Here is a 20877-nt window from a genome sequence, read left to right as displayed (position 1 = left end):
GGTCCTACAGATGAACAGTGACAAAATCGCTTCGGAACTCTTTTCATGCCCTGTGGTTCTTAACCTGGAAAGAACTAAAACCATCATGACACTACCTTAAGCAAAATCTTACTTGTGCTAGTTCTCGGAGCAAATAGAAAAAATAATTTTTATCCTTCAAGTTGATGCCAAATTAGTATAAAAATTATTTGGGAGGCAATCTAAATATATTTAGATCTTTATGGCACTATCATGCTAAAGTAAAAAAAATACCCAAATGCAGAGAATTATACGTGATATGAAAACATACTATTTTAAAAGTAACTGAGAATATGAAATTAGCCCAAATTCAAAAAAGCCAGAAGTATAAATGCACTCACAAGCTGCCTGAGGTCTATCCTGATAGTAAGGGGAAAGAGACAACATTTAAAAATGAGAAAATTGAGAAAACTACTAATATTCTCTTTAAAATAAATTTTACCCCAGACACTGGGTATTTAGGGAAATAAAGTATTGACTGTCTGCCCTTCTCAACATGAAAAACATGCATCTAAGAAACCCATACAGATCAAGCCAACCACAAAAGGAAACAATACCCATAGAAAGAGAAAAGCAATCTCGTATATAAAATATTACCTACATGACATTTCTACATGAAACAGTAAGTAACAGGTTCTACAAAGTTAACCCCAACTCACTAAAAAGCACCTCTAAGGATCAAGTCAAGAAGAGGATATTATACTCATCAATTTATATACCCCTAATAGGAGCACCCAAATACATGTAACAAATACTAACAGACATAAAAGGAGAAAGTGATGGGAATACAATAATAGTAGAAGACTTTAACACCCAACTCATATCAATGGACAGATCCCCTAGAAAGAAAATCAACAAGGCAACAGAGATCCTAAATAACACAATAGAACAGCTAGACTTAATTGATATCCTCAGGACATTACATCCAAAAAAAAAAAAAAAAAAACAAATGTTCTTTTCAAGTACACATGGAACCTTCTCCAGGACTGACCATATACTGGGGCACAAAACTAACCTCAACAAATTTAAAAGTATAGAAATTATTTTAAGCATCTTCACTGACCACAATGGCATGAAACTAGAAAACAACCACAAGGGGCAAAAAAGAAATGTGAAAAAACTGACTACATGGAGACTAAACAACATCCTACTAAAAACAATGGGTCAACAAGGAAAGCAAAGAGGAAATTAAAAAATATCTCGAGACAAATGACAATGAAAACACAACCATTCAAAATCTATGGGATGCCACAAAAGGAGTTTATAGGGAAGTTTATAGCCATACAGGCCTTCCTCAAAAAAGAAGAAAAATCTCAAATCAACAACCTAACCTACCACATAAAAGAATTAGAAAAAGAAGACCAAAACCTAAAATCACCAGAAGGAAGGAAATCCTAAAGAGCAAAGAGGAAATCGATAAAACAGAGATTAAAAAAAAAATACAAAAAAAAAAATCAATAAAACCAAGAGCTGGTTCTTTGAAAGAGCAAACAAACTTCACAAACCTCTGGCCAGACTCACCAAGAAGACAGAACCCAAATAAACAAAGTAAGAAATGAAAAAGGAGAGAGCTCAACTGATACTGCAGAAATAAGAGCACCTCCACTATACTACGTAAAGATTCAATGAACTAATCATCAAATTAATTATGTACAAACAATGTTCTAGGCGCTTTACATAACTCTACATATGTATTCCCTCCCTCATATAAAATATACATATTTACAGGAAAAAAAAAAACTAAAAAAAAATGCATTAGTTATCACTGTACCAGTTATTTCTTACATTAGAAATGCTTTCCTTCCTTCTTAGTTTACCTGTAACAGGTAAATAACAACAGCATTTATACTTGGAGGCCATTCCCCTACAGTTAATGATACCAGACATTGACTCCATTTTATTTTATTTTATTTATTTTTTTGCTTTTTAGGGCCACACTCACGGCATATGGAGGTTCCCAAGCTAGGTGTTGAATCGGAGCTACAGCTGCCAGCCTATGCCACAGGCACAGCAACACCAAATCCAAGCCACATGTGCAACCTACACCACAGCTCACGGCAACGCCAGATCCTTAACCCACTGAGTGAGGCCAGGGATCGGACCCACAACCTCACAGTTCCTAGTTGGATGCGTTAACCGCTGCACCACTAAGGGAACTCCGACTTCATTTTAGATTTTAGACCTGGGCACTGCTCAGAGAAACCAAAGAAATCTTATGAATATCAGGTTGCTGGCTTTTGCCAAAACATGGCATCCCCAAAGGATGTTCTGTCTGGAATCTGGGGAGGAACCATATACAAATCTTGCATTAACTCGGGCCTTCCAAAGCGGCTGGAAATGTCTGTGTGTTGCAGGGAGAGAGCAAGGGTTGAAAATGGATTTGCTGACTCCTAAAGGTCCAGCCCTGAGATTCCAAGATTCTATAAAAGGGCACTAAATTAGGGTTTGGTTAGTATTTGCTAACTACTGAAGCCAGCATAAACATTCACTTGAGGCTTTTAAATCTGCAAGGGTACCCAGTGGTTAGGTACAGCAATTCTGAATCTAAAAAACAAACAAGGCCACTAGTAATGTTTCTAAATACAAGTAGAGTGAGGAGAGTAGGCATTATTTCCTTTGTTTTCTCCAAGTAAACAATACAGATTTTTAGAAATGCAAATTTTTATTCTCATCAGTATTGATCCCTAGAAAATATTTTATTGCCTTATGAAAATACTAGCAGTTCAGACTTTTCCAAAAAAGTTCACACAGGGCTTTTAAACAGACCACTCTAGTTCAGAAAACAAAGGAGAAAGCCCGCACTTTCCTATGAGAACAGAAACAAAAACCAAATCTTCAAAATATTTAGCATTCCACTATATAAAATATAAACCCACATTCCTAAGTAAAATGACAAAGACAGAACCTTTGTAGTTCTCTATCCAGTTATATGAGAGTGGTGATTCAGGGCAAAAGCCGACCTTAAACATAACTATACAGGATTACTAATTACAGAGTAATTTTATAATAAATATTCTGGTGGAGGACTGCTTTGTCATCTTTGCAAGTATTTTTAGTTGAAAGCAAGTGGCTGGGAAATCCACGTGGGCATGGTTCTGATTTTTAAAAATCTATTTTTAAGATCTGGGGCCTGCATTGGTTTTCTAAACTCAATTCTTTCGAACTGGTAATTTGGAAAGGGTAAACCACAAGAACGTTAGTTAAGCAGCAAAGGACCTAACAAGCTCACCAACTCAGATCAGCACAAAACTTAGAAACTTCCAAGTGCCCACAAATCTAATGATGGGCCCAGATAATCACTAAGACCTGTACATACACAAACTGTAGTAACAGCTAGCTCTCCAAATACACCAAGGGCAATCTGAAATCTCTTATTTTGTATTTCTACAGTTATTTTAGGGTGGGTTTCTCTTTAGATTTGTCCCCTAACGCTGCAAATCTGCTTCTTTCTACTTGGAATTAACTTTCAGATTTTAATGTACATACTCAGCTGTAAATATAACCAGTTTAACATACTTATCCAGTTGAAAATATTCCATAGCAGTTTAAACTTTTTACCAAAGTTAGCAATAATTTTTACTGAAATTTTAACTTTGTTAAATTTTTTTTCACTTTTGTTTTAGGCAATGCCCATCCAATTTAGCTATCAAGAATCTGAAGATGAGGCCTCAGAGTTCCCATCGTGGCACAGACGAAGTGAATCCAACTAGGAACCATGAGGTTTCAGATTCCCTGGCCCTGCTCAGTGGGTTAAGGATGGGGCATTGCTGTGAGCTGTGGTATAGGTGCAGAGGGGGCTCAAATCTGGCGTTGCTGTGGCTGTGAAATAGGCTGGCAGCTGTAGCTCCAATTAGACTCCTGGCCTGGGAAGCTTCATATGCTGTGGGTGCAGCCCTAAAAGGCAAAAAATTAAAAAATAAAATAAAAATGAAGATCCACGTATTTTCTCTGGAAGATCTTTGCTCTAACTACATCTACTGGAGATAAAAGTTTAAAGTACTGTTATGACTAGGTCTTTCTTAAAGAGGAATTTTCTGTTTGTTTTCTTTTTGGCATCATGTGGAAGTTCCCCAGGCCAGTGATCGAACCCAAGCCACAGCAGCGACCCAAGAAACTGCAGTGACAAGGCCAGCTCCTTAACCCACTGCACTACAAGAGAACTCCAAAGAGGGACGTTTTAAAAGGAAAGAAACTGTCCCCCTCCCATTACTCTAAATGAGCAGCCTCTTGTTCTCAGCAGTCCTTCCGCACACAAGACCACTACTGACTTCAGTGGGAATTCTGCCCAACAAGTGAGGAAGACAGGATAGGATTAAATCAGCCCTAAATCCACACCATTGTTCCAAGCCACTACCACTTGTACAGTTCTCCAATAACCTCCAAAAAGTCATTATCTGAGGTTTGATGGTGGTTCTCAAGTTGAATTTTAGGACACCTGGAGCTCTGACAGGTATCACCGCCGTGCTCTTTAAAAGTTGTGGCAGCCTGATGGATGTACTCAGTTGGCCCTTATCACAATCCAAGAATGCATTGCAATGCAGCCCCATCAGTGGCTGCAACAGCAATCCAATGATTTCTCAGAGCAAAGAGCCCTGCAAAGGCAAACTGAAGAGGATTAAGTGCTATTCGTTTTCCAGTAAAACCTGTTCAAAGCCTGAGAATTTTAAATCTCAGCTCCTAAGGCCAAGAAACTGACTCAGTTTCCCCCGAGTGATAAACCCAAGGGGAAACATAATAAAACATGGGTTAAAATTCTAGTTCTTAATAAAGTATTATAAATAGAGAATATAGAAATTATGGATTCCAGTGACAGAAGGAAAAATAAAGGGGAAAATGAAGGAACCGAGGAAGATAGAGGAATAAAGGGAAAACTGGTAAAGATTCACAAAAAAAAAAAAAAAAGCTTAAATAACAGTAAGAAGAACAGGACGCTTGACATACACATGCCATTAAAGATTCAGGATGTTCAAAAAACTGAGGAAAAGATGTGATTCAGAAAAGAGAAAATATAACCACAGCTCTACTAGTTTCTACCGTCGCTCACACCTCACCAGGGATCTTAAAAACGGGCAGCGGTGGTGATGCTGGGAAATGCAATTTAAGGCGTCCTAGGTCAGATACCCCTCCCCAAACTAAGAGATTCTAGGCGACAGCTCTTCTAACCTCACCAAAAAACCCTGACCCCAAGGGAGATGAGCGATCTTGGGTAGCATATTGACAGACGTTCCCCCGCAGACATCAGGGCTAACTGGGGGCATCGTCTCCGGCGGGGGATTTAGATGCCAATTCCAATCCCGCTCGCTCCGTTCTGCTCTCCTCCTGCTCCTTCCGCGGGCAGCTCATCTAAAAATGCCCCAACCCTCCGGACTCACATCTGGAGGAGAAAAATAAGCCATCGGTGGTGCGATGGCCTGGGTGCCAGCACTGCAAAGAGCAGAGAGCAAAACATGCGTCCCTCTCCGCATTCGCCGGGTCGCCTGCGAATTGCGGGACCTAACGAGCGCCGGCGGGGAACTCGCGCCACGAGTGCGGGAGACGCGCCGCCCTCGCCAGGCTCCCCGCAGCGCCCACGCACGCGGACGGCCCAGGGACGCGCGGCGTCCTCGCCCGCGTTTCCCCTTCCAAAATCATCCTCCTGAGGGAAGCCGCCGCCGCCGCCGCCGCCAGAGCCCCGGCGCTCATCACCAAGCGGTCGAAGGCGGGCGGCCGCTCCGAGCCGGGAGAGGCTCGCGCGCCGCGGCCCGCGCCTGGGATGGAGCCAGACCCCTCCAGCAGCCCGGGACGCGTGACCCCCGAGCCCACCGCACCCCGGCGTGGTCGGCGCAGTCTTCGCCTTACTCCTACCTCACCCGACTCCCGAGAAGGGGGAGGTGGGGGACCGCAGTGGAGCCGGGAAGCGGGGATCCGGCCTGGAGCAACAGGACCCGGTCCCTGAGGTGGGATTGGAGAAGAGGAGAGAGAAGGAGTCGCAGAAAACCCCAAAGCCGGCCGCCCTCCCCCTCCCGGCGGGGCCGTCCCGCCACAGTTTCCTGCCTGGGATCAGCTTCCCAGATGCAGCCAGAGGAAAAATCCGCGTCGCCCGGCAGCTCCGCAGCAACTAGACGCTCGGCTCGGACTCCTCCGCCCCGGCCCCGCCATCCCCCAGCTCCGCACGCCTCCTTACCCGGGCGCCGCACTCAGGAGCTCGCTTGCCGCGGAGATGCGTCCCGTTTCGGCCCCAGCCGCCAGCCCGCCGCGCCCGCCTCCTCCCTCCGCTGGGTTTCAAATTGAAATTCCCCGGCTGGGGCCGTCAGAGGACTCGGCTCTCCAGCCCCGCCCCCTCGCGGCGGAAGCCCCTCCCGCGCCCCCGCGAGACGCGCCCCCGGTGCGGAAACCCCCGCGGGCCGCGACACGCCCCCTGCGCCCAGGCCACGCCCCCGCGCCCCCTCGAGCGACCCTTCCCGAGGGATTCGCCGCGCGTAGTGGCCGGGCTCCCGGGGCTGGTAAGACGTGTCTCGCCCTCAGAGCTGCCCTGAATAGTGACTGCTCATGCCTGTGTGCAAGGCGTTCTTACCCGCGAATCCCGATCCTAAATCCTCTTTTATCAACTTTCAAAAGTTAGTTCTTCAAAATGAACTCATTGGCTAAATCTTTATTAAGCACCTATTCGGTGGCAGACCCCAGGCTAGGCCCCGGTGATACAGAAATCAGGAAAACTAGGTGCTCCTCAGTCTGGAGTGGAAAAAGTGCTTTCGCAGAGAGGGCAGTGAACTGGGAACCGTTTATTCTTCCTGTGGGAGGGCCGGGAGGGAATGGGGAAGCCCCCTGGAGGAGGGGCTTTTACGCTGAACCCAAAGAGTGGGTAGGAACTTCAGGCAGAGGCCTGGAAGCCTGGATTACAGAGCAGGATGTGGCTGAAGAAGAGGCTGGAAACCTAGCTTGAGGCCAATTGTGGAAAGACATGCACACACAAAAAGGCTACTTCCCCGTTCTTGGAGACCATTTTCTTCCAGATGCTACTTATTTCTTCTTTGCTGAACATCGGCATGTCAGATGGGTTGTCCAGGTCATTGCCTCCAGCATCGGCCACAAGGGCAGCTCTGGTCCTTTGCCTTCTCCCACCTCTACTGAGGTCTTTAGGGACTGCACCTTCGCCAAAGTCCTCGTTTCTTTCCTAAACAGAACCTTTTCTAACCTTTTCATTACATCAAAGAGAAAGAGTCCAGGAGATAAGTTATTGACTAAGGTCCTGCCAGTGTGTAATAAAAATAATAAAATCTGACATTTATTGTGTGCTTTATGTGCCAAGCATTATTCTCAGTCCCTCATATGAGTTAACTTAATTAATGCTCCCTCTGCTAAGTACCAAAGGAAAACTTAGTAAGTTGCACTAACTACGACAGAGAGGAAGGCTGACTAGAAAGCAGTTCTGATAAAGAAGACCTGGAATATTAGGGGACAATGCTATTATGAACTATTATGAACTTTCAGGCAGATTTACAATGAAATGAAGATCCTTCATTTTTACAGGCCTTGAAATTAACTCTATACTTGTAATTTTTTAAGGAACCCCTAAAGTTACATAAGATTTAAAGCCCCTAGAACCTTGATCTAACTCTGATGAAACCCCTTTAAAATGTTAGTGCAGTGTAATAACATTAATGTTAATTGACATTAAGATAAATAACATAATTTATAAAACATAATTCTCTTATCAAAGGAAAGTGTAGGAGCTCCCGCTGTGGCACAACAGGATTGGCAGCATCTTGGGAGTGCTGGGATGCGGATTCAATCCCCAGCCTGGCACAGTGGGTTAAAAATCCGGCATTACAGCACTGTGGCTTAGGTCACAACTGTGGCTGGAATCGACCCCTGGCCAGGGAGCTCCATATGCTGAAGGGTGGCCAAAAAATGAAAAGAGAAAAAAAAAAAAAAAAAAGGAAATTATATCCCTACTGTATCCTCTGCTGCAGTCTGTGTATCACTTCTGTACACTACCTTTTAAGAGGAACATTGACAAGCTGAATTATATGCATAGATGAGAGACCTTAATAATGTGGGAGCCAGCAAGACTTAGCCTAAAGAGATAAATGAGTCAAGGTGATGGAGGAGTTCCCGTCATGGTGAAGTGGAAACAAATCCAACTAAGAACCATGTGGTTGCGGGTTCTATCCCTGGCCTCGCTCAGTGGGTTAGGGATCAGGCATTGCTATGACCTGTGGTATAGGTTGAAGACGCGGCTCAGATCTGGTGTGGCTGTGGTGTAGGCCAGCAGCTACAGCTCTGATTGGACCCCTAGCCTGCAAACCTCCATATGCCGTGGGTGGGGCCCTCAAAAGACAAAAAGACCCCCCAAAAAAAAAAGTGATGGAAAGACTGCTATCAAATATCTAAATGTTTTCATGTGAAAGAATTAGACTCTGTTTTGGACACAGCCTTACTTGGCCTCAACAGAGTGTAGCAGATTCAGTGGAGACCTAGCAGGAACTAAAGGTAGGAAAATCAAATACTAGAAGCCATAAGGAAGTGAAGAGAACAGATGGAACATGGTACCATACAGATGTCAGCAAACAGCAGGTGGTAGTCCATGCAAGAAGACAGGATTGGACAAACAGCAGGACATAGTCCTGAATAGGTTGTATTCAGAGATGCAGACAGGCTGGAACACTGGCAGCATCAGGCAGGACTATCAGGCTGTGGTTTTCAAGGCCATAACATTCATCCCTAGGAAATCAGACTGATAAGAGCAAGTCTGGGTCTTCCTATTAGACAGACTGGAGTAACAAGCAAAACTGACATTGAGAACAAAACAGGAATAGTTACCAGACCTAAGACTCATCACATCCAAATTTAGCATCACAGCCTCAATCCTGGGCACTGTCTGTAAGTAAAGCCATCCAGCAATTTGGATTATAAATTCACCCATGACGTCCTTAATGCCCTTATTTACCAGACAAGCTCCTCAGAAATCTTCATCTCCCTGTACTGGCAATTCATTCCTTTGTCTTTGTGCCTTCTGGGTGCCAAGCCCAACCACAGGGAAATATCTGAGTGGCTCTGGATTGAAAACCTGCCCTTCCTTTACAGGATCCAAGGGCAGGAAGATCTGACAATGCCCTTGCATGCTGTCTGATGGAGGTGATCTCAAGCTTCCCTGTGAATGCATGTGTCCCCAGCTGCACTGCCATAAGCAACCAAGATGCCACACAAATGGCCAAGAGGAGTCACTCTATCACCTGGCCGATCATTGGAGCAGTTTCAGTTATCTGTGACTGCACAACTCCAAATCTTAATGACAACCATTGTATTGTTCTTGATTCTTTGGGGCAGGCATTCAAACAGGCAGGGCTCAGCAGGATGGCTCATCTCTGCTCCATGTGTTATCAGCTGGGGGGCTCAACTGTGAAGGAAAGATCCAAGATGGCATCACTCCCATGTCTGGCGCTTGGTGCTGCCTGTCACCTGGGGAGCCTAATTTCTCCTCTTCATGGACTCTCATCTTCTAGGGCCTCTCTGTCCATGTGGCCGCTTAGCTGGATAACCCAGACTTCCTTACATGGCATCTGACTTCTGAGAGGTAGAAGCAAATGCTGCAAGGCCTTTCATGTCTGGGCCCAGAAGTCCTACAGCAGTACATATGCCCCATTCGTTGCTTAAAGCAAGTCAGAAAGTCAACCCCAATTCAAGGAGTGGGATCACAGACTTCACCTCTTGATAGGAGGAGTGAAATGCGTGTATGGCAACAGGAAGACCTGTTGGCAGCCATCGTGGTAAACCATTCACCACAGAAGCCAGGTTTTTCTAGTCTAGTAACAGGGTCTGTCCTCAAGTAACCCTTCTTCTTTCCACCTACATTAAAATGTTCCACAGGTATTTTTTCCTCAAAAGCATCTTTTCCACCTAAGTCACACTGAGTGATGATAATTTCCTTTCGAAAGGCCACTCCCACCTGTTGCTAATAACACATATAAGCATCTCAAGCCTGCCAAACTGAGGTATTCCTCAATCGTAGTTGGCACTGTGCCCCCCCACACACCCCTGCTTCATCTGGCTCAATGACAGAGGAAGAGGCCTGGACATGCTGATTTCCTTAAGCTAGAGCAGAATCTCACAGTTGCTCCCTATGGGACCTCCTGGTCAATTGGTCCCTAGATCTGAAAGCAGAAATAGAGCAGGCCCAATAATAATATCCCCCAAAACGCTCCATTTGGAAAAGAATAAAACAAAGATGTATTATTTCAGTTGAACAATCTGAGTGTCATCATGTACCAGGTCTCATGCCACGCCCTGGACATTCAAAAATGAATGTTCCTGCATTGCCCCTGTTCTGGTGGAGTTCCTGGTCTGGTAGACCACAAATCTGGTAAAGGGGGTCCGGAAGTCTGCTTCCTGTCTCTGCCCTCCAATTGACCTCACTAGCAGACACAGACAACACTGAGTCCTTTAGTCAGAGTATATGTGAACTTTGAAGATAAAACGATGTTTTTTTTAATATCAATATACAAACATCATCGAGTCTCATACCAGTGACATCCAGGCAGTAACACAGAGGAAGTTTATAAAAGTTTATATTTTATTTTGATTCTTAGTGATAGAGAAAGGTTATAGGGCCTTCTTTATATGCCTGATAGTCAGTACAGAAGGCTTAGCTCCCAAAGGAAGGCTCCAGGCTCATTCATAGACATAAACCTAGAATCTAAGGGAAAGGGGAGACTGTGGAAAGAGGCTTATGGGCGTGGATCCCCATTTTGCAGGGGACAGGCAGATATTCTAGGACGGGAAATGAGGAAAACAGAACACCAAGCTTGAATGAAAATGGATTGTTGTGACTCCCCCAACAGGCCTGTAGTCATCGAACCTGCAGTTACTAAGCTCTTCCCCAAACAATGACTGGAGGAGGGCTTGGTCAGGTGAAAGGGAAACTGAGCACTCCAGGACCCACCTAAGAAGACGAGGGAATCAGGGAGGCAAAATGACCCTGAAGCAACATCCTTGAACTTTGCTGGAAAGGCAGAAGTGCCCCACAATCCCATAGAGAACGCCTGATGTGGCATGGCAGTGAAAGCCAAATTCTTAGGGTGCCTTCTGAGGAACACTGCCTGTGTATAATTTATAAGTGACCTCAGCAAGTAATGATAAAAACCCATCATCGGCTACGATAATAGCAGCAGAAGAGACTGTTGAGTAAAAGCACCAGGAGAAAAATCAGAAGAGCAATCCCCTGGATTATAAGGGTTTTGCTGGGGATAGTTACATAGCTCAGATCTAATTGCCATTTTATAAAATAGCCACTGGAAGCCGTCAAGATGGTGAGATTGGAACTGGAATGCTGTAGTTTCTAACCAAACAAATTCCTCCCTTTGGAAAATGGACCATCTCAGGGGGTGGTCCTTAGTTTATTCAAAACAGATGTGCGGTGCAAGATTGGTGTTAGCAGAGGACTGTCCTTCAGTTTGGTTTTGTGTGGTTTCCCCAAGGTATACAAATGAGTTCTACTTATTGGAAAATCCTCAGAAGGATGGAGATTTTAAGGTTATGTGTCTGCTTTTGTGTCCTATGACCCCACCCTTCAGAGGAATATTCTCCTGGAGAGTACAGTTTAAACCAGTAAATTCTTGGTAAAAGGAGCCAGGAATTCTGGTTCCTGTCTCTGCCCTTAAATTGTCCTCGCTACCTGACATAGATTACACTTAGTTTCTTCCACTTTAGAGTATACATGAACTATGAGGATAAGATGCTTTTTTTGATGTCAAAATATAAACATTGTAATTCTCATCGTGGCTCAGTGGTAACGAACCCAACTAGTATCCATGAGGACGCAGGTTCGATCCTTGGTCCTTGCTCAGTGGGTTAAGGATCCAGCATTGCTGTGAGCTGTGATATAGTTCGCAGACATGGTTCGTATCTGGTGTTACTGTGGCTGTGGTGTAGGCCAGCAGCTGTAGCTCTGATTTGACCCCTAAACCTGGAAACTTCCATATACCGCAGGTGCAGTCCTTAAAAAAAAAAACTAGCAAAACAAAATATAAACATCATTGAGTTTCACTTTATATCAATTAAATTTAGCTTGAAACTGACTATGGTTTCAAAAATCCACTTATATGCTGTTTACTTAAAACACATCTAAAATCTAAGGACAGAGAAAGACTACAAGAGGATTGAGAGAGAAAAGCCAGGCAAATGCTGATTAAGAGAAAGGTAATATTGCCATATTAATAGTATATAAAATAGATTTTGGAGTTCCCGTTGTGGCTCAGTGGTTAACGAATCTGACTAGGAACCATGAGGTTTTGGGTTCAATCCCTGGCCTTGCTCAGTGGGTTAAGGATCCAGCATTGCTGTGAGCTGTGGTGTAGGTCGCAGATGCGGCTCAGATCCTGAGTTGCTGTGGCTCTGGTGTGGGCCAGGTGGCTACAGCTCTGATTCGACCCCTAGCCTGGGAACCTCTGTATGCCACAGGTGCGGCCCTAGAAAAGGCAAAAAGACAGGAAAAATAAGTAAATAAATAAAATTAAATAGATTTTAAGGTCAAAAGCACTATTAGAGATGAGATGGATAATATTATTGAAAAAAAAATGTTTAACTCACCAGGAAGTTATCAAAATGTTAAACTTGGAAGTTCCCTTGTGGCACAGCAGGTTAAGGATTTGTTGTAATCACTGCAGCTGCCTGGGTTGCTGCTATGGCTTGGGTTCAGTCCGTGAACCAGGAACTTTCTCATGCCACAGGCACTGCCAAAAAAAAAAAAAAAAAAAATGTTAAACTTATACGCAGACATCTTAAAACATAGCTTCAAAATATTTAAAGCAAATATAAATGAAATTCCTGGTAAAAGTTATCGAACAACTATCCTAAAGGAAAATTTTGATACCTCTATCAATATTTGACAGACCAGGAGTTCCCTTGCAACACAACACTTTAAGGATTTGGCATCACTGCCGTGGCTCCAGTTGCTGCTGTGGTGCAGGTTCAATCTCTGGCTCAGGCACAAAAAAAAAAAAAAAATTGACGGAACCAGCAGACAGAATTCAGTAGGAATATATGGATTTTAAAATACAATTAACAGTCTTGATATTGCAGAAATTTCAACAATTGTAGAGTATTCATTCTTCTTAAGGATACGAAGACCACTTATGAAAACTACATGCTAGGCCATAAAAAGGCTCAATATTAAAATTTTAAACTCAAACTCAAATCTCAAGTTTCAAATAAGTGATACTGCATTTCCATACATCATAATTCATAGTAATTAGGTAATAAATGAATAGTAATTAACTTTTAAAACTCAACATACTTGGGGGAAGGGACTTCCTAAGAACACATGGGGAAAGGAAAAAACATAATAGAAATTATGGAATGCTTACAACAATTATGAAATGATTAGAAGAATTGTGGAATTCAGCTAAAATGGTGCTTAGGAAGAATTCATAGCCTTAAATATATATATACTGAAGAGGAAGAAGAGTAAAAATTAATGCGGTATGCATTCAATTTATAGAATTAATTTTTTTAAAAAAGAATATTCCCTATGAAAATAATAAATGTAAAATTGTAAATTAATGACTTAAAAAACATTCAGAAAAGAGTATTATTGCAGTCAAAATTTAGTTCTATGAAAATAGTTATAAAATTAATCACCTTTGGCAAGACCAATCTAGAAAAAAGTGAGATGGCATAAGTGAAGAATTATAGCAATAATAAAAGGCAAGCAGATGAAGCAGAAATTTAAAGGATAACAGGAGTTCCCGTCAAAAAATCTGACTAGTATCCATGAGAACACAGGTGCAATCCCTGGCCTTGCTCAGTGGATTAAGGATCTGACATTGCTGTGAGCTGTGGTGTAGGTCGCAGAGGAAGTACTGATGTGGTGTTGCTGTAAAAAAGATAACAGAAAAATACTATTAACTTTAAGACAAATTTAAAAGCTAAGGGGAAATGGAAAAATTTTTAGAAAAATTTTCAATTGCTAAACCCAATTTAAACTCAAGAAGGAAGAGTTTAAATTTCCATGAACATCACTGAAATTGAATCAAAAGTTTTAAAACTACCAAAAAGAAAAAATTATGATAAAATAACAACCAAGAAAAAAAAAACCCTCCCCAAAAGAAAGCACTAGAGTGGTTTACAGACAAGAGCTACCAAATTTTCAAAAAACAAGAAACTACAAACTGACTTTGCTCTGCTGCTACAGTACTGGTTGTAAGAGCTGCAAGTAACTTGGACTTTTACTTAATTGCTTGCTAGGTCATGAGGAGTCTCATCCTGTCATGGAATCCAGCACAATGTACAGGATAAGACTCTTGAGTTGTTTCTCGTGTGGAGGGAAGGTGTATGTTCTCTGGGTGGAAAGAAGGATAAAACAGGTATTTGCCGACAGAGAATAGGTGATGGCAGAGACAAAGGCTATGTGGTTACCAAACCATATTTTCTTTTCCTCTGGGGCATAAAACTATCCACATCTCCCAGTGTCCTTTGCAGTTAAGTATGGCCATGTGAGTGGGTTCTGGCCAATGGAACATGGGGAGAGTTGATGTAAGCTGTCTCCAGGAATAGACCTATTAAAAAATGTCCTGGGGCGTTCCCCCTTGTGGTGCAGGGGCAGCGAATCCAACCAGTATCCATGAGGACGCAGGTTGGATCCCTGGCCTTGCTCAGCGAGTTAAGGATCTGGCCTTGCCATGAGCTGTGGTGTAGGTTGCAGATACATCTCAGATCCTGCATTGCTGTGGCTGTAGTGTAGGCCAGCAGCTGTAGCTCCAATTCGACCCCTAGCCTGGGAACTTCCCTATGCCACAGGTGCGGCCCTAAAAAAAAAAAAAAAAAAAAAAAAAATTTACTGCCTGATCCTTCACACTGTTTCTCTCTCTTCCTATATTTGCTAGAGGCAAAGGTCCCAGAGGAGAATTGCAAGTCTCTAGCAGATGACAGATTCTCTAGAGTGTAAAGAGCCTAGGTCTCTGAATGAGCAAGGAATAAGTAAGGAATAAATATCTATTGTGTTGCACCACTAAGATTTTGAGGTGGATTTTTTTTTTTTTTTTTTTTTTTTTTTTTGGCTGTACCTGTGACATGTGAAAGTCAGGCCAGGGACTGAACCCAAACCACTGGTATAACCAAAGCCACATCAGTGACAATGCCAGATCCTTAAATCACTGAGCTATGAGGGAGCTCCAAGTTGGATTTTTTTTTTTTTTTTAAATAACAACTACTACAACTAGCCCATCCTAAAATTAGAGCAATGCTTGTGGTGTAGGTTGAAGACCTGGCTTGGATCTGGCATTGCTGTGGCTGTGGTGTAGGCCAGGAGCTGCAGCTCCGATTCAATCCCTAGCTGAGGAAGCTCCATATGATGTAGGTGCAGCCCTAAAAAAAAAAAAAGAAAAGAAAAGAAAAGAACACTTGTGGAAAAAAGCGTATTTTAAAAAATAAATAAATTGGGGTTCCCATCATGGCTCAGTGGTTAACGAATCCGACTAGGAACACTGAGGTTGGGGGTTCAATCCCTGGCCTTGCTCAGTAGGTGAAGGATCCGGTGTCTCCATGAGCTGTGGTGTAGGTCGTAGACGCGGCTTGGATCCTGCGTTGCTATGACTCTGGTGTAGGCCATCAGCAAAAGCTCCGATTAGACTCCTAGCCTGGGAACCTCCATATGCCGTGGGAGCGGCCCTAGAAAAGACAAAAAGACAAAAAACAACAACAAATATATATATATATATATATATATATATATATATATATATATGAAATTATAGCAATGCTAAACCAATTGTTCCAGAAAACACGAAAAGAAGTTAACACACCCCAAGTCATTTTATAATACCAAAACTCACCAAGAAGAGTACAACAGGGAAGATCTTGAGGTAAAACTCAAAAACAGGCAGAACGGTTCAAGTGCTAGTTGAAGATACTGTAATATAAAGGAAAGAATGATAAATTCTGATTAAGACTATCGTAGAAATTGGACAGAGTGGATGGATAACTTTTAAGAGAAAACACATGAGCAAAGGCATTAAGGCTTTAAAAAGGAGCTTGAGTTAAGATTCGTTGCAGGTTTTCATAAGATTCTTAGATTATTAAATGTTTTATCCATTTATTATTTTAAATATAATTTTCCCAGAAAGTCTTAGTTAAGCAAAAACCTCAAAGCATAATAATTCGATTCATTTAAAATTTAACTCAGCAAATTGAGCAAATATTTTCATTGTGATGTACCATGAGCTAAGTAAGCTGGCAGGCTACCCCATCTCCTTCCAAAAAGGAGTAGTGCTTGGCTTGGCTTCTATTTAACCCATTGCTCAATGACACCTAAGTAAGTAGTGGCTTAGTGAATTTATAAAGTATAAAAAACAATGACTCTCCCTCTAAGAGCTTTATGCACCCTTTGCGAGAGAATAATATTCACCCTAATGTGATGCTTATGTCAAGTATTTAATATTCTAGGAGTTCCCGTTGTGGCTCAGTGGGTTACAAACCCGACTATTATCCTTGAGGACGTGGGTTCGCTCCCTGGCCCTGCCCAGTGGGTTAAGGATCTGGCGTTGCCGTGAGCTGCGGTGTAGGTCACAGATGAGGCTCGGATTTGGTATTGCTATGGCTGTGGTGTAAGGCGGCAGCTGCACCTCCAATTGGACCCCTAGCCTGGGAACGTCCATATGCCACGGATGCGGCCGTAAAAAGAATGAAAAAGTATTTAATATTCTAAAATGTCTGACCCCTTAAAAAAAGTTGAGATGGGCATTCCTCTGTGGCTCTATGGGTTAAGGATTCTGCATTGCTACTGTGGTGGCTTGAGTTGCTGCTGTGGCATGAGTTCGACTCCCGTCCTGGGAACTTCCGCATGCTTCAAGTATGGCCAAAAAAAAAAAAAAAAATTGAGATAAACTAAAAGAGTATGAGTAAGTCAAATCCTCCAAAAATGGATAGAAGTGAAACTTTGAGATAAGTAAGTTCTGACTATTCATTTGAGCTCTGTGATGTCCATCAAAGCTGTCTTGCCAAGGTAAACTGGGCATTTCACTGACTAGTAGAAGAAACACAGAGGGAGAATTCCAGACACATGGGAATTTTTCAGAGAAAAAAGTTTAAGATGTGAGAATAGTCTGGAACATCTGTCAACCAAATTAACCACAGCCTTGATAAGTCTTATCAACCTGGTCGAGCAACTTACCTTGCTTCTCTACTGATACCTGTTTAGATCATCAGAGAATAGTTTTCCCAGTTGTTTGCAATTACAGCTTTAATATAAATTTTTTTTTTTTTTTTTTTTGTCTTTTTGCCGTTTCTTGGCGCTCCCGCGGCATATGGAGTTTCCAGCTAGGGTCTAATCGGAGCTGTAGCTGCCAGTCTATCCAGAGCCACAGCAACATGGATCCGAGCGCGTCTGCAACCTACACACAGCTCACGCAACGCCGGATCGTTAACCCACTGAGCAAGCAGGATCGAACGCCAACCTCATGGTTCTAGTCGATTCGTTAACCACTGCGCCACATCGGAACTCCTTTTTTTTTTTTTTTTTTTTTTTGTAAAAAAATTTTATGTCTCAAAAAAAGGTTAACAGACAAGGATAGACTTTCAAAAATAAGGATAGTGCCTGCTGTATAGCACAGGGAAATATATCTAGTCATTTGTGAAGGAACTTGATGGAAGATAATATGAGAAAAAGAATGTGTGACTAGGTCACTTTGCTGTACAGCAGAAATTGACAGAACATTATAAATAAACTGTAATAGAAAAAAAAAAGGATATTGTCTAAACTTTATGTCACAAAGAAAATTAATAAGGTTTTCCAAAAGTAAGCCAGGGGGAAAGAAACCAAAACCAACGATGAAAAAAGTAGAACTTCCCCAAAGGAAAGAGTCATCTCTATGTGCACTCAAGTTAAGATAGAGTGAAAGAAACCTATTAATCTGTGTCTTCTTTTCAACAACTAAATTGTTAGATTATAATATAGTTAACTTGTCCCTTACCAATGGACATATGTATATCTTTTGCTTCTATAAATAATACTTACAATAAAATAATATTCATGTACACATGTCTATAAGTACATGAGTAACAGTAGGACAGATCTACCTGCAGATTCTTTGATACGTCGCTCTTTTCTGGTGTCCAATTTCCCTACATTGAGTGTAAGCAGACTTCGTCATTTGATTTTAACATATAGAAAGGGGTAGAAATGACAAAGCATGAGTTTCAAGGCAAGGTTATAAAAGACATTGTAGTTTCTATCTTGCTCTCTTTTAGATCATTGTTCTGGGAAGCCAGCTGCCATATCATGAGGACTTTTAAGCAGCCCTTGGAAGAGGTCTTTATGGCAAGAGCTGGGGCCTTCTGCAAACAGCCAGCAAGGAACTAGAGGCTTCTGGTAACAACCAATTGAGTGGCTCCTCCAGCCCCTTCAAGCCTTGATTGACTGCAACCCTAACTCATGGCATGAAAGACCTTAAACCAAAGGCAATCAACTAAATGACTCTTGAATTCCTGACCCACGGAACCTGTAAAATAATATCTGTTGCTTTATTATGTTGAGCTGTTTTAAATGCCAAGATTTGTTGTCAGAAACAGATAACAACAACAACAAAAATACACTATTGTTTTCCCTGCAAAAATAATCATTTTCTTTCTTTCTTTTCAATCATTTCTTCTTTCATTCCTCATTCCCCCCTTATTACACTAGCCAGGATCACCAGGCTAATGCAGAGTAGAAGGATGATAGTGTATCTGCAAATCACATTCCTGATTTGGGGATATTTCATTTATTATTAAGGTTGATGCTTATAATGGGCTTTGGGGGAATAAATATCCTTTAACAAATTGAGGATACTTTCTAATTTTTTTTTTTTTTCTTTTTTAGGGCCGCACCTGAGGTATACGGTTGTTCCCAGGCTAGGGGTCGAACCAGAGCTGCCAGTTTACACCACAGCCACAGCAGTATGGGATCCGAGCCAAGCCTGCAACCAGCACCACAGCTCACTGCAACGTCAGATCCCTCACTTACTGAGCGAGGCCAAGGATCGAACCTTCATCCTCACGGATACTAATTGAATTTGTTTCTGCTCTCCACAGTGGAAACTCTGAAGATACTTTCTAATCTTAAAGTGCCAAGATTTTACTTTTACTTTTCTTTTTTTGTTTTTTTAGGGCCCCACCTACAGCATATGGAGGTTCCCAGGCTAGGGATTGAATCAGAGCTGTAGATGTCAGCCTACTCCACAGCCACAGCAACTCGGGATCTGAGCCATGTCTGCAACCTACACCACAGCCCACAGCAATGCCGGATCCTTAACCACTGAGCAAGGCCAGGGATCAAACCTGCATCCTCATGGAAACTAGTCGGTTCATTAACCATTGAGCTTCCACAGGAACTCCTCATTTTATCTTTTAAAATCATGAACAGGTGTTGAACCTAGTCAAATTTTTTTTTCTGAATCTATTAATATGATTATAAATAACATTTATTTTATCTGGTTATAGAGTAAATTACATTAATTAATTTTTTGTCTAGATTAATTAATTTTCAAATGTTATATATATATTTTGCATTCCTGTAATAAAACTCAATTGTGATATATTATCCTGTGTACATACTACTACATTTAATTTGCCAGTATTTTATTAGGATTTTTGTATTTTTCATTCATGAGAGAGGTTGTAATAGTTCCTTTTTAAGAATATCCTTTTCATGCTTTCATATCAAGATTATGTTGACATTATAAAACAAACTGGAAAGTTTATACTCATTTTTCTACTTTCTGAAAGAGTTTGCATAAGGTTGGAGTTATTTTTCCTTAAGCGTATAAATAATTCACTGATAAAGCCATTTGGGCTTAAAGTTTTCTTTGTGAAAAATACTAATTATGGGTTTATATTTTTATCAAATAAAGTTTTGCGGGAGTTCCCTGGCGGCCTAGTGGTTAGGATTTGGCACTTACACCACCGCAGCCTGGGGTTCAATCCCTAGTCTGGGTACTGAGATCCCATATCAAACCATTGCACACACTGTGGGGGAAAAAAAAATTTGGTAAGTTGCATTTTTTTCAAGGAATTTTTAAATTTCATCTGAATTTTCAAATATATTGATGTTAATTGTTTATACCATTTTACCCTTTTCATGTCAAAATATAGTGATGTCCCATACTTCACTGTGCCTTCTTGCTTTTTTCTAGCTTCATCTTCCTAGAGGCTTATCAATTTTATTAGTTATTTTAAGAAAAAACATTTGATTTTATTGATTTTTTCACTTTATAACCATTTTCAGCCAATTAGTATTTGCTGTTATCTTTATTATTCCTTTCCTTCACTGTTATTTTTCTAAAATCTTTAAAAAGTTACTTAAATAATTGATTTTTGGTAATTCTTTTTAATTATGTCTTTTATGAGTATAGAATTCTCTTGGTACATCCCACACATTCTGATGTCATATCTTTGCTTTTATTCATTGAAAAAATTTTCTTTTACTTCACAATGTAGGTTGGCTATTTTTTTTTTTTCTTTTTGGCAGCACTCACAGCATCCAGATGCTCCCAGGTATGGAGATTGAACCTGCACCATGGCAGCAACCTGAGACACAGCAATGACCATGCTAGTTCCTTAACTCACTTGCCCCCAAGGAACTCCTGAGTTTTTTAAAAAAATAGTATTTGATCTCAAGATTTATTGTAAAGCTGCAGGGTGTGTGATAATCCTAGAAGGATAGACAAAGAGACCACCGGAACACAAGAGAATGTCCAAAACAGACCCACACACTTGATTTATGAGAAAGTGCCATTGCAGGGAAATGGAGAAAGGATGATTCTGCTAATAAATGAATAAATCAAATAACCACATAGGAAAAGAAATTTATCTTAACCCATACTTCCCTCCATATGTAAAAAAACATTG

The 20877-nt window shown here is 41.6% G+C and overlaps 1 protein-coding gene across 31 annotated transcripts in view; it reads right to left on the bottom strand.

Moving 5' to 3' along the window:
- EPB41L2 (erythrocyte membrane protein band 4.1 like 2) overlaps positions 1–6760 on the bottom strand; it is a 212434-nt gene extending 205674 nt beyond the window's left edge. For 11 of the 31 annotated variants that reach the window (XM_021088214.1, XM_021088174.1, XM_021088193.1 and 8 more), the window contains exon 1: positions 6182–6314. The gene's annotated coding sequence lies outside the window, so the exon portion shown is untranslated. Of the gene's footprint in view, positions 1–5862; positions 5950–6051; positions 6074–6181; positions 6341–6571 lie in introns of those variants that run through there. The other 20 variants (XM_021088116.1, XM_021088043.1, XM_021088130.1 and 17 more) reach the window with 9 other exon arrangements.

Source organism: Sus scrofa, chromosome 1 (genome assembly GCF_000003025.6).
Source record: "Sus scrofa isolate TJ Tabasco breed Duroc chromosome 1, Sscrofa11.1, whole genome shotgun sequence".
Taxonomy (NCBI): domain Eukaryota; kingdom Metazoa; phylum Chordata; class Mammalia; order Artiodactyla; family Suidae; genus Sus; species Sus scrofa.
Note: the sequence above shows the minus strand (reverse complement) of the source record. Positions and strands in the feature narration are given on the sequence as shown.